The sequence below is a fragment of the Bos javanicus genome, chromosome X (assembly GCF_032452875.1).
Source record: "Bos javanicus breed banteng chromosome X, ARS-OSU_banteng_1.0, whole genome shotgun sequence".
Taxonomy (NCBI): domain Eukaryota; kingdom Metazoa; phylum Chordata; class Mammalia; order Artiodactyla; family Bovidae; genus Bos; species Bos javanicus.
The window spans coordinates 61,956,111-61,967,087 of record NC_083897.1 but is presented as its reverse complement, the minus strand read 5'-3'; the positions used below and the strand labels follow the sequence as shown (position 1 = coordinate 61,967,087).

The 10,977-nt window shown below is 42.1% G+C and overlaps 1 protein-coding gene across 6 annotated transcripts in view; it reads left to right on the top strand.

The window, feature by feature from the left end:
- Positions 1-556: 556 nt before the first annotated feature.
- Positions 557-10,977, top strand: part of DCX (doublecortin) — a 398,761-nt gene continuing 388,340 nt past the window's right edge. For 3 of the 6 annotated variants that reach the window (XM_061409502.1, XM_061409500.1, XM_061409501.1), the window contains exon 1: positions 561-729. The gene's annotated coding sequence lies outside the window, so the exon portion shown is untranslated. Of the gene's footprint in view, positions 730-10,977 lie in introns of all 6 variants that reach the window. The other 3 variants (XM_061409498.1, XM_061409496.1, XM_061409497.1) reach the window with 2 other exon arrangements.

Sequence of the window (10,977 nt, the reverse complement as noted above, 5' to 3'; positions counted from 1 at the left end):
GCCTGCGAGGCGGGCCCGGGACCAGGAGGCGGGCCGGAGCCTGGCTCGGGGAGGCGGAGCCGCTGGAAGGAGGGGCGAAGCCGGAGGATGGAGAGGCGGAGGCGGAGAATCGGAGGGGAAAAGCCGGGGGGAAAGGAGGAGCTGGAGGATGGGGAGGAGCGGCCCAGGAAGGCGGCGGGGAACAGGCAGAGGAGGCGGAGGATTCTGAGGAGCGGGGGAGCGGAAGGAGGGCCCAGTCAGGCGCGGGGAGGAGCCGGCCGAGGGGCGGCGGCACCTGAGGTCGAGCTGCTGGGGATTCTTCGCGAGCGCCGCGGTCAGGCAAGGTTACCAAGGTTAGCGGTCAGGCTGGCGGCAGCGAGTGGCGAGCGCAGAGCGGCGAGCCCAGCCGCCGCCCGCCCGCCTCCCCCACTCACTTGCAGACTGTCGTGCGCCGATACACACGCAATGAGGTCGTCAAAGCTGGTGGTCCCTACAGTAACAAAAACGCACTTCATCGCGCGGGTTCCGCAACCCCGAATCGCAAGGGCCGGATGTGACGTATCGGAGGCCACGCAGGCGGCCGCGTTGTGTGCAGGAGCCGGAAGTAGGCCATGGCCACCAGGGGGCAGTGGGCGCCTGGTCTGTGTCTCCGGGGATGGGAGGAGAGCAAGGACCGCTCCTGGTCTAAGTGCTGGCCACTTTTGTAAGCCTTTTGCGTGTAGGAGTTCACGGGACCTTCATAGTAAGGAGGTGGGCAATTGACAATTCTTTTTTTTTTTTTTCAAAAGTGGGATTTAAAATAATAATCATGAAGTCTCACACCCTTATGTTTGCAGCCTGGTTCGGTACCACAGATCTTTGAATGATACAGAAGTTTTGGGATTCTTTATTGACTACCTTGTTTTGTCAAGAGACATTTGAGAGATGGTTTTACTTCAAAGTCTGTTCAGGGCATCTGGAATTTAAAAAAAAGCCCCTTAGGGATGGTATGGGGAGGGAGGAGGGAGGAGGGTTCGGGATGGGGAACACATGTATACCTGTGGCGGATTCATTTTGATATTTGGCAAAACTAATACAATTATGTAAAGTTTAAAAAAAAAAAAAAAAGCCCCTTTTAAAAATCGCTCTTTAGCGTGGGCACTTCCATCTGTGGTTCTCAAGTAGCCGGAGCCCTACAGAGTCTCTAGGCAGCTACAGAGACAGTAATCTCAATTAGCAAGCACTGTGTGTAAAATAGAGGCGTTAAGGCCTGGAGCCTATGTCTCTGTCTTGGAACCCATCCATTTAACTATTTAAAACGTAAAATTACCATAAATTTAAATTCTAAGCAAATATAAAATTATGTGTTAGCATGAGTGAATACAGCAAATGTGTTACACTTAGGCAGTCAGGTAGAGAGGTGATTTTTCAAGACGCTTCTTTGTCCTATGATCATGACTAGGATCATTGCCTGCTTTATTTCATTGTAATGTTTTCTGTATGTCCTACCTAAAATTTCAGTTTAGCTGATATGTATGCTTTACATTGCCTGGTTATATACAGAAGAGATGCTATGAGAAGAAATTCTTTTAAATACCAGAGGGGATTGGAGGTAAATTAGACCTTAAACATGGGCTAAAATTACCTATGAAATGGCAACCCACTCCAGTACTCTTGCCTGGAAAATCCCATGGATGGAGGAGCGTGGTAGTCTGGAGTCCATGGGGTCACAAAGAGTAGGACACGACTGAAAGACTTCACTTTCACATTCACTTTTAAGTGTATTTCTAACAAGACTTTATATCTTGAGACTTGAATAAACATCTTTTTGAGGGGTGTTATTGAGCGACTGAACTGAACTGATGCTGCTACCCCTTTCTTGATACCAAATTTCGTGAATTAATAATACTAGTTTCACCTGGAGGAGGAAATGGCAACCCACTCCAGTATTCTTGCCTCGAGAATCCCATGGACAGAGGAGCCTGGTGGACTACAGTCCAGCACGACTGAAGTGACTTAGCATAGGTACATACAGTTTCATCATAACAGTAAATAAAGATAATGGTTAAATAATAAAATATAAGCATAAGCATATTTTCTGCCCAATAAAGGAATAAAGTATGAATATTTATTGGAATATAAAGACAAAATATTCCAAAATATTCTGTAATTCAGAAAGATCTCGCCTTGTGCCTGTGATATTTTTCCTATATCTGGAAGATATAAATTAAAGGGGCACTGTTCTGATGAGCTCATGGAGAGAAATAAGCACATGTAGAAGTTGAATATTCTTAAATTTCTAGAAAATAAGAAAATCCAATATCTAATGAAACAGAGCCTAGCCAAAACTGAGCTTCCATACTGAGTTAATGACTAATTAATCTGAAACTTTTTCCCCTTGCTGTCTCTTCTGGTCCCAATCCCTTTCTTGTCCCCTCTGACCTCAATCCTGTGCTAACTGAGCACTAATCAACCAGAGTCAGTCCACTAAAATTGCTGTTGTTGCAGATATTATCATTCTGGTAAAAATCTCAGGTTATTTCTCCAGGGCAAAATGAGCTCACAGACCCCAGAGCAACGGTCCAGAGAATTCTAAACCAGAGACATTTTGACTCCTGAAATCATGATTAAGAAATATCAGAAATGTAACTTTGTTCTTCGGAGAAGGCAATGGCACCCCACTCCAGTACTTTTGCCTGGAAAATCCCATGGACAGAGGAGCCTGGTAGGCTGTAGTCCATGGGGTCGCTAGAGTCGGACACGACTGAGCGACTTCCCTTTCACTTTTCACTTTCATGCATTGGAGAAGGAAATGGCAATCCACTCCAGTGTTCTTGCTTCGAGAATCCCAGGGACGGGGAAGCATGCTGGGCTGCCATCTATGGGGTCGCACAGAGTCGGACATGACTGACGCGACTTAGCAGCAGCAGCAGTAGCAACTTTGTTCTTCCCCTTTAAAACATCCCCAAAACTCAAAGACCAAGAAGGAGTGGACCTGAGATTTGTATCCCACTTCCTTACTGTGCAGTGCTTAGTGGCTCAGTCGAGTCTGACTATTTGCGACCCTATGGATTGTGGCAGGCCAGGCTCCTCTGCCCATGGGGATTCTCCAGGCAAGAACACTGGAATGGGTTGCCACGTCCTCCTCTGGGGGATCTCCCCTACCCAGGGATCAAACCCAGGTCTCCCGAATCGCAAGCAGATTCTTTACTGCTTGAACCCCCAGGGAAGCCCCACCCTCCTGAATGCCCTGCAAATAAATCCTTTCATTGCTGAAAACTCCTGCTGTCAAGAATTTGGCTTACTGTGGCACAAGTATATGAGCCTTTGCTTGGTTACGTTAATACTTTAAATGGGCTAGACTTTAATTAAAAATCTTCTTACAGAAATTGATCCAGAAACGTTTTAAGAACCCAAGATTACATAATGAATGTAAAATTTTGGCAATTATGTCTTTTCGCTGTCTTGTAAGTGTTAACTATGCATTTTATTTGCTTGGGTGTGTTTTTTTTATGCTGGCTTACTGATCAAATAAATTAATATTACTTCTAAAATTAATATTACTTCTAAAATTAATAAATTAATATGACTTCTAAAAGATTTATGATTATGAATAATGTAAATTTCTTTTCAACTGCATTAAGTTAATATTCTGGCAAACTTTATTTCAATAGTAACTGCACCTCCTGGTATGCCAGTTTGAAGACAATTTCCAAGATCTTTAAGCACTTTTTAAAAAATTGTGTACTGATATTAAATTGAGTTAATAATTAGTGGATGATTGTGGCACAACTAGATATTTTTTTAAGTTAAATAGAATACTGAAATACTGGTAAACTAAACATAATTCTAACTTTATATATTTTTGCTTCTTATTTGAAATGCTATAGAGAAGCTATGTCTTGGAGTTGTGTAATGAATTTGTTATTTTTTGCCACCCCACTCCAGTACTCTTGCTTGGAAAATCCCATGGACGGAGGAGCCTGGTAGTCTGCAGTCCATGGGGTCGCTAAGAGTCAGAGACGACTGAGTGAGTTCCCTTTCACTTTTCACTTTCATGCATTGGAGAAGGAAATGGCAACCCACTCCAGTGTTCTTGCCTGGAGAATCCCAGGGACAGGGGAGCCTGGTGGGCTGCCGTCTATGGGGTCGCACAGAGTTGGACACAACTAAAGCGACTTAGCAGCAGCAGCAGCAGCAATAGGATTTGTGTGGCTTGTAGAAGATGTTGTCATGTGTATTCTTAAATTCTGCTAGCCTATTAGCATGCTTATATGTCAGACAGTTTTCGATTATATCCACCCTGCACTTTTATCTTTAAATTAGAAATTAGTCAATTTAGTTAAAAATTATAGTTAATATGGGTGGTTAAGGCTTTTCAAGGAGTAGCAGTGCAGAGAATTATGACAGTATCTGTGCTTTTGTTTTTCAAGGAAAAAGAATAGTTTTTTTTTCCCTAAAGCAAATTTTTTATTTCCATAATTCTTTATATGCTTAAAAATTATTGAGAACCTCAAAGAGCTTGGATTTATGTAGATTATAATGTTAGTTATAACTATTGATATTTATCACATTAGAGACTAAAAAATGAGAACATTTTAAAATATTTGATTCATTGAAAAGTAGCAATGATGAGCATCTTGGATGTTGACATAAATGACCTATTTTTATGAACAATAACTATTTTTCAAAACAAACATTTTAATGAGAAGAGCATGTTTCGCATTTTTGCAAATCTGTTTACTATCTGGGCTTACAAAAGAAAGGAATCTGGGTCCTTGTACCTGCTTTGACATTTAATCCATTGCATTATCACACATCACACAGCCTCTGTAAAACTCCACTATATATTCATGAAAGGACTGGTATGCTGCTACCCCTTTCTTGATACCAAATTTCACCACTTTGATAGGATGAGAGTCAAACAAAACACACATCTTAATATTATTATGAAAATTGTTTTGACCTCACAGATCCTGTAAAGGAATATGAGATGTAAAAAAGACAGAACTTAGAAAATGAATTTTATTTAGGGTTGTTTATAATACCTGAATCTGAAAAGAATCTACAAAATGTTAAAATGTTTAGAGTACTGCATTAGTTTCAATGGTGTTGCTTCCTTTATTTAGTAAATAATGCTTCCACCTACCATAGGAATGATTGTTCTTTACCTTGCCAGTCCAATCACTTCATGGAAAACAGGGAAAAAGTGGAAACAGTGGCAGATATTTTCTTGGGCTCCAAAATCACTGCGGACAGTGACTGCAGCCATGAAATTAAAAGATGATTGCTCCTTGGAAGAAAACCTATGAGAAACCTAGGCAGTGTATTAAAAAGAAGAGACATTACTTTGCCAACAAACGTTCCTTTAGTTAAAGCTATGGTTTTTTCAGTGGTCATGTACGGATATGAGAGTTGGACCATAAAGAAAGCTGAGTGCTGAAGAATTGAGGCTTTTAAATCATGGTGCTGGAGAAGACTCTTGAGAGTCCTTTGGACTGCAAGGAAATCAAACTGGTGATTCCTAAAGGAAATCGGTCCTGAATATTCATTAGAAGGACTGATGCTGGAGCCGAAGTCTTCAGCTTCAATCCTTTGGCCACCTGATGTGATTTTTAAGAACTGACCCATTGAAAAAGACGCTGATGCTGGGAAAGATTGAGGGCAGAGGAGAAGGGGACGACAGAGGATGAGATGGTTGGATGGCATCACCGACTCAATGGACATGAGTTTGAGCAAACTCCTGGACATAGTGAAGGACAGGGAAGCCCTGTGTGCTGCAGTCCACGGGGTGGCAAAAAGCTGGACATGACTTCGCCAATAAACAACAACAACAATCTGCCTAAATAGCAGAAATTCTGTTTTACAAGAATAATTTTCTTTCACTTAAGTTGCCTTTCTTGAATCCTTGATTATTTAAGTGAAAGAAAGTGAAGTCGCTCAGTCGTGTCCGACTCTGTGACCCCACGGACGGTAGCCTACCAGGCTCCGCCGTCCATGGGATTTTCCAGGCAAGAATAATAGAGTGGGCTGCCATTTCCTTCTCTCGCGGACCTTCCTAACCCAGGGATTGAACCCGGGTCTCCTGCATTGCAGACAGATGCTTTACCGTCTGACCACCAGGGAAGGCCCCTTGATTATTTAAGGGGGAAATAACTACAGAACATAACTCTCCACTTCTAATAGTGTTCAGTTCAGTTTAGTCTCTCATTTGTGTCCAAATCTTTGCGACCCCATGGACTGCAGCACTCCAGGCCTCCCTGTTCACCAAATCACCAAATCCCAGAGTTTACTCAAACTTATGTCCATTGAGTCGCTGATGCCATCCAGCCATCTGATACTCTGTTGCCCCTTCTCTTCCTGCTTTCAATCTTTCCCAGCATCAGGGTCTTTTCAAAGGAGTCAGTTCTTCGCATCAGGTGGCCAAAGTATTGGAGTTTCAGCTTCAGCATCACTCCTTCCAATGAATGTTCAGGACTGATTTCCTTTAGGATGGACTGGTTGGATCTCCTTGCAGTCCAAGGGACTCTCAAGCGTCTTCTCCAACACCACACTTCAAAAGCCTCAATTCTTCAGCACTCAGCATTTTTTATAGTCCAACTCACATATCCATACGTGACTACTGCAAAAACCATAGCTTTGACTATTTGGATCTTTGTTGGCAAAGTAATGTCTCTGCTTTTTAATATGCTGTCTAGGTTGGTCATAACTTTTCTTCTGAGGAGCAAGCGTCTTTTAATTTCATGGCTGCACTCACCATCTGCAGTGATTTTGGAGCCCAAAAAAATAAAGTCTGTCACTGTTTCCACTGTTTCCCCATCTATTTGCCATGAAGTGATGGGACCAGATGCCATGATCTTAGTTTTCTGCATGTTGAGTTTTAAGCCAACTTTTTAGTCTCCTCTTTCAGTTTCATCAAGAGGATCTTTAGTTCTTCTTTGCCTTCTCCCATAAGGGTTGTATCATCTGCATGTCTGAGGTTATTGATATTTCTCCCAGCAATCTTGATTCCAGCTTGTGCTTCCTCCAGCCCAGGGTTTCTGATGATGTACTCTGCATATAAGTTAAATAAGCAGGGTGACAATATACAGCCTTGAAGTACTCCTTTCCCTATTTGGAACCTGTTGTTCCATGTCCAGGGCTAACTATTGATATCTGACCTGCATACGGATTTCTCAAGAGGCAGGTCAAGTGGTCAGGTATTCCCATCTCTTTAAGAATTTTCCTCAGATGACACTCAGATGACCATTATATCTACTACTGTGGGCAAGAATCCCTTAGAAGAAATGGAGTAGCCATCATAGGTCAACAAAAGAGTCTGAAATGCAGTACTTGGATGCAGTCTCAAAAATGACAGAATGATCTCTGTTCGTTTCCAAGGAAAACCACTCAATATCACAGTAATCCAAGTCTATGCCCGACCAATAATGCTGAAGAAGTTGAAGTTGAATGGTTCCATGAAGATGTACAAGACCTTCTAGAACTAATACCCCAAAAAGATGCCCTTTTCTATATAGGGGACTGGAGTGCAAAAGTAGCAAATCAAGAAACACCTGGAGTAACAGGCATATTTGGCCTTGGAGTACAGAATGAAGCAGGGCAAAGGCTAACAGGGTTTTCTAAGAGAATGCACTGGTCATAGCAAACACCCTCTTCCAACAACACAAGAGAAGACTCTACACGTGGACATCACCAGATTGTCAATAGCAAAATCAGATTGATTATATCCTTTGCAGCCGAAGATGGAGAAACTATACAGTCAGCAAAAACAAAACCGGGAGCTGACTGTGGCTCAGATCATTAACTCCTTACAGCCAAATTCAGACTTAAATTGAAGAAAGTAGGGAAAACCACTAGACCATTCAGGTATGACCTAAGTCAAATGTCTTATGATTACACAATGGAAGTAAGAAATAGATTTAAGGGACTAGATCTGATAGACAGAGTGCCTGAAGAACTATGTACAGAGCGGTTCGTGACATTGTACAGGAGGGAGGGATCAAGACCATCCCCAAGGAAAGAAATGCAAAAAGGCAAAATGGCTGTCTGAGGAGGCCTTACAAATAGCTGTGAATAGAAGAGAAGCGAAAGGCAAAGGAGAAAAGGAAAGATATACCCATTTGAATGCAGAGTTCCAAGTGGGCCTTAGAAAACAACACTGTGCACAAAGCTAGTGGAGGTAACGGAATTCCAGTTGAGCTATTTCAAAACCTAAAAGATGATGCTGTGAAAGTGCTGCACTCAATATGCCAGCAAATTTGGAAAATTCAGCAGTGGCCACAGAATTGGAAAAAGTCAGTTTTCATTCCATTCCCAAAGAAAGGCAATGATAAAGAATGCTCTACTAGTGTTACACTGAGTTTTTAAATGCATTATTTGTATCAATATTTTGATTAAATAGGTGAGAAACAATTGTTTCTCAATCACTTATAATCCTGTCTAATCAAGTGCACAAATCTTCTCTGTCAACCCTTAATTTTGTCTTCTCAAAATCAATTCCCACATTTAGGACAAATAAAAATTTCAGGACATATTACTCAGCAGGATGGCCGAGAGGAGCTACTCCACATTCAAGGTGAGGAGGGGTGGCTGTGAGGAGATACCCCTCGTCCAAAGTAAGAAGCAGCGGCTGTGCTTTGCTGGAGCAGCTGTGAAGAGATACCCCATGTCCAGGGTAAGAGAAACCCAAGTAAGATGGTAGGTGTTGTGAGAGGCATCAGAGGGCAGACACATGAACCATAATCACAGAAAATTAGTCAATCTAATCACGTGGACCACAGCCTTGTCTAACTCAATGAAACTAAGCCATGCTGTGTGGGGCCACCCAAGATGGGTAGGTCATGGTGGAGAGGTCTGACAGAATGTGGTCCACTGGAGAAGGGAATGGCAAACCACTTCAGTATTCTTGCGATGAGAACCCCATGAACAGTATGAAAAGGCAAAATGATAGACTACTTAAAGAGGTACTCCCCAGGTCAGTAGGTTCCCAATATGCTACTGGAGATCAGTGGACAATACAATACCCAGTTGTGGATGCAACTGGTGATAGAAGCAAGGTCCAATGCTGTAAAGAACAATATTGCATAGGAACCTGGAATGTTAGTTCCATGAATCAAGGCAAATTGGAAGTTTTCAAACAGGAGGTGGCAAGAGTGAACGTCAACATTCTAGGAATCAGCAAACTAAAATGGACTGGAATGGGTGGATTTAACTCAGATGACCATTATATCTACTACTGTGGGCAAGAATCCTTTAGAAGAAATAGAGTAGCCATCATGGTCAACAAAACAGTCTGAAATGCAGTACTTGGATGCAATCTCAAAAACGACAAAATGATCTCTGTTCGTTTCCAAGGCAAACCATTCAATATCACAGTAATATAAGTCTATGCCCTGACCAGTAATGCTGAAGAAGCTGAAGTTGAACGGTTCTATGAAGACCTACGAGACCTTTTAGAACACCCAAAAAAGATGTCATTTTCATTTCAGGGGACTGGAATGCAAAAGTAGGAAGTCAAGAAACACCTGGGGTAACAAGAAAATTTGACCTTGGAATACGAAATGAAGCAGGGCAAATGCTAATAGAGTTTTGCCAAGAGAATGCACTGGTCATAGCAAACACCCTCTTCCAACAACACAAGAGAAGACTCTACACATGGACATCACCAGATGGTCAACACCGAAATCAGATTGATTATATTCTTTAGCCAAAGATGGAGAATCTCTATATAGTTAGCAAAAACAAGACCGGGAGCTGACTGTGGCTCAGATCATGAACTCTTATTGCCAAATTCAGACTTAAATTGAAGAAAGTAGGGAAAACCACTAGACCATTCAGGTATGACCTAAATCAAATCCCTTATGATTATACAGTGGAAGTGAGAAATAGATTTAAGGGACTAGATCTGATAGACAGAGTGCCTGATGAACTATGGATGGAGGTTCATGACATTGTACAGGAGACAGGGATCAAGACCATTCCCATGGAAAAGAAATGCAAAAAAGCAAAATGGCCATCTGCGGAGGCCTTACAAATAGGTGTGGAAAGAAGAGAAGCAAAAAGCAAAGGAGACAAGGAAATAGATAAGCATCGGAATGCAGAGTTCCAAAGAAGAGCAAAAAGAGATAAGAAAGCCTTCCTTAGCAATCAATGCAAAGAAAGAGAGGAAAACAACAGAATGGGAAAGACTAGAGATCTCTTCAAGAAACTTAGAGATACCAAGGGAACATTTCCTGCAAAGATAGGCTCAATAAAGGACAGAAATAGTATGGACCTAACAGAAGCAGAAGATATTAAGAAGAGGTGGCAAGAATACACAGAAGAACTATACAAAAAAGATCTTCATGACCAAGATAACCACGATGGTGTGATCACTCACCTAGAGCCAGACATCCTGGAATGTGAAGTCAAGTGGGCCTTAGAAAGCATCACTACGAACAAAGCTAGTGGAGGTGATGGAATTCCAGTTGAGCTATTCCAAATCCTAAAAGATGATGCTGTGAAAGTGCTGCACTCACTATACCAGCAAATTTGGAAAACTCAGCAGTGGCCACAGGACTGGAAAAGGTCAGTTTTCATTCGAATCCCAAAGAAAGGCAATGCCAAAGAATGCTCAAACTACCACACAATTGCACTCACCTCACACACTAGTAAAGTAATGCTCAAAATTCTCCAAGCCAGGCTTCAGCAATACATGAACCGTGAACTTCCTGATGTTCAAGCTGGTTTTAGAAAAGGCAGAGGAACCAGAGATCAAATTGCCAACATCTGCTGGATCATGGAAAAAGCAAGAGAATCCCAGAAAAACATCTATTTCTGCTTTATTGACTATGCCAAAGCCTTTGACTGTGTGGATCACAATAAACTGTGGAAAATGCTGAAAGAGATGGGAATACCAGACCACCTGACCTCCTCCTGAGAAACCTGTATGCAGGTCAGGAAGCAACAGTTAGAACTGGACATGGAACAACAGACTGGTTCCAAATAGGAAAAGGAGTACGTCAAGCTGTATATTGTCAC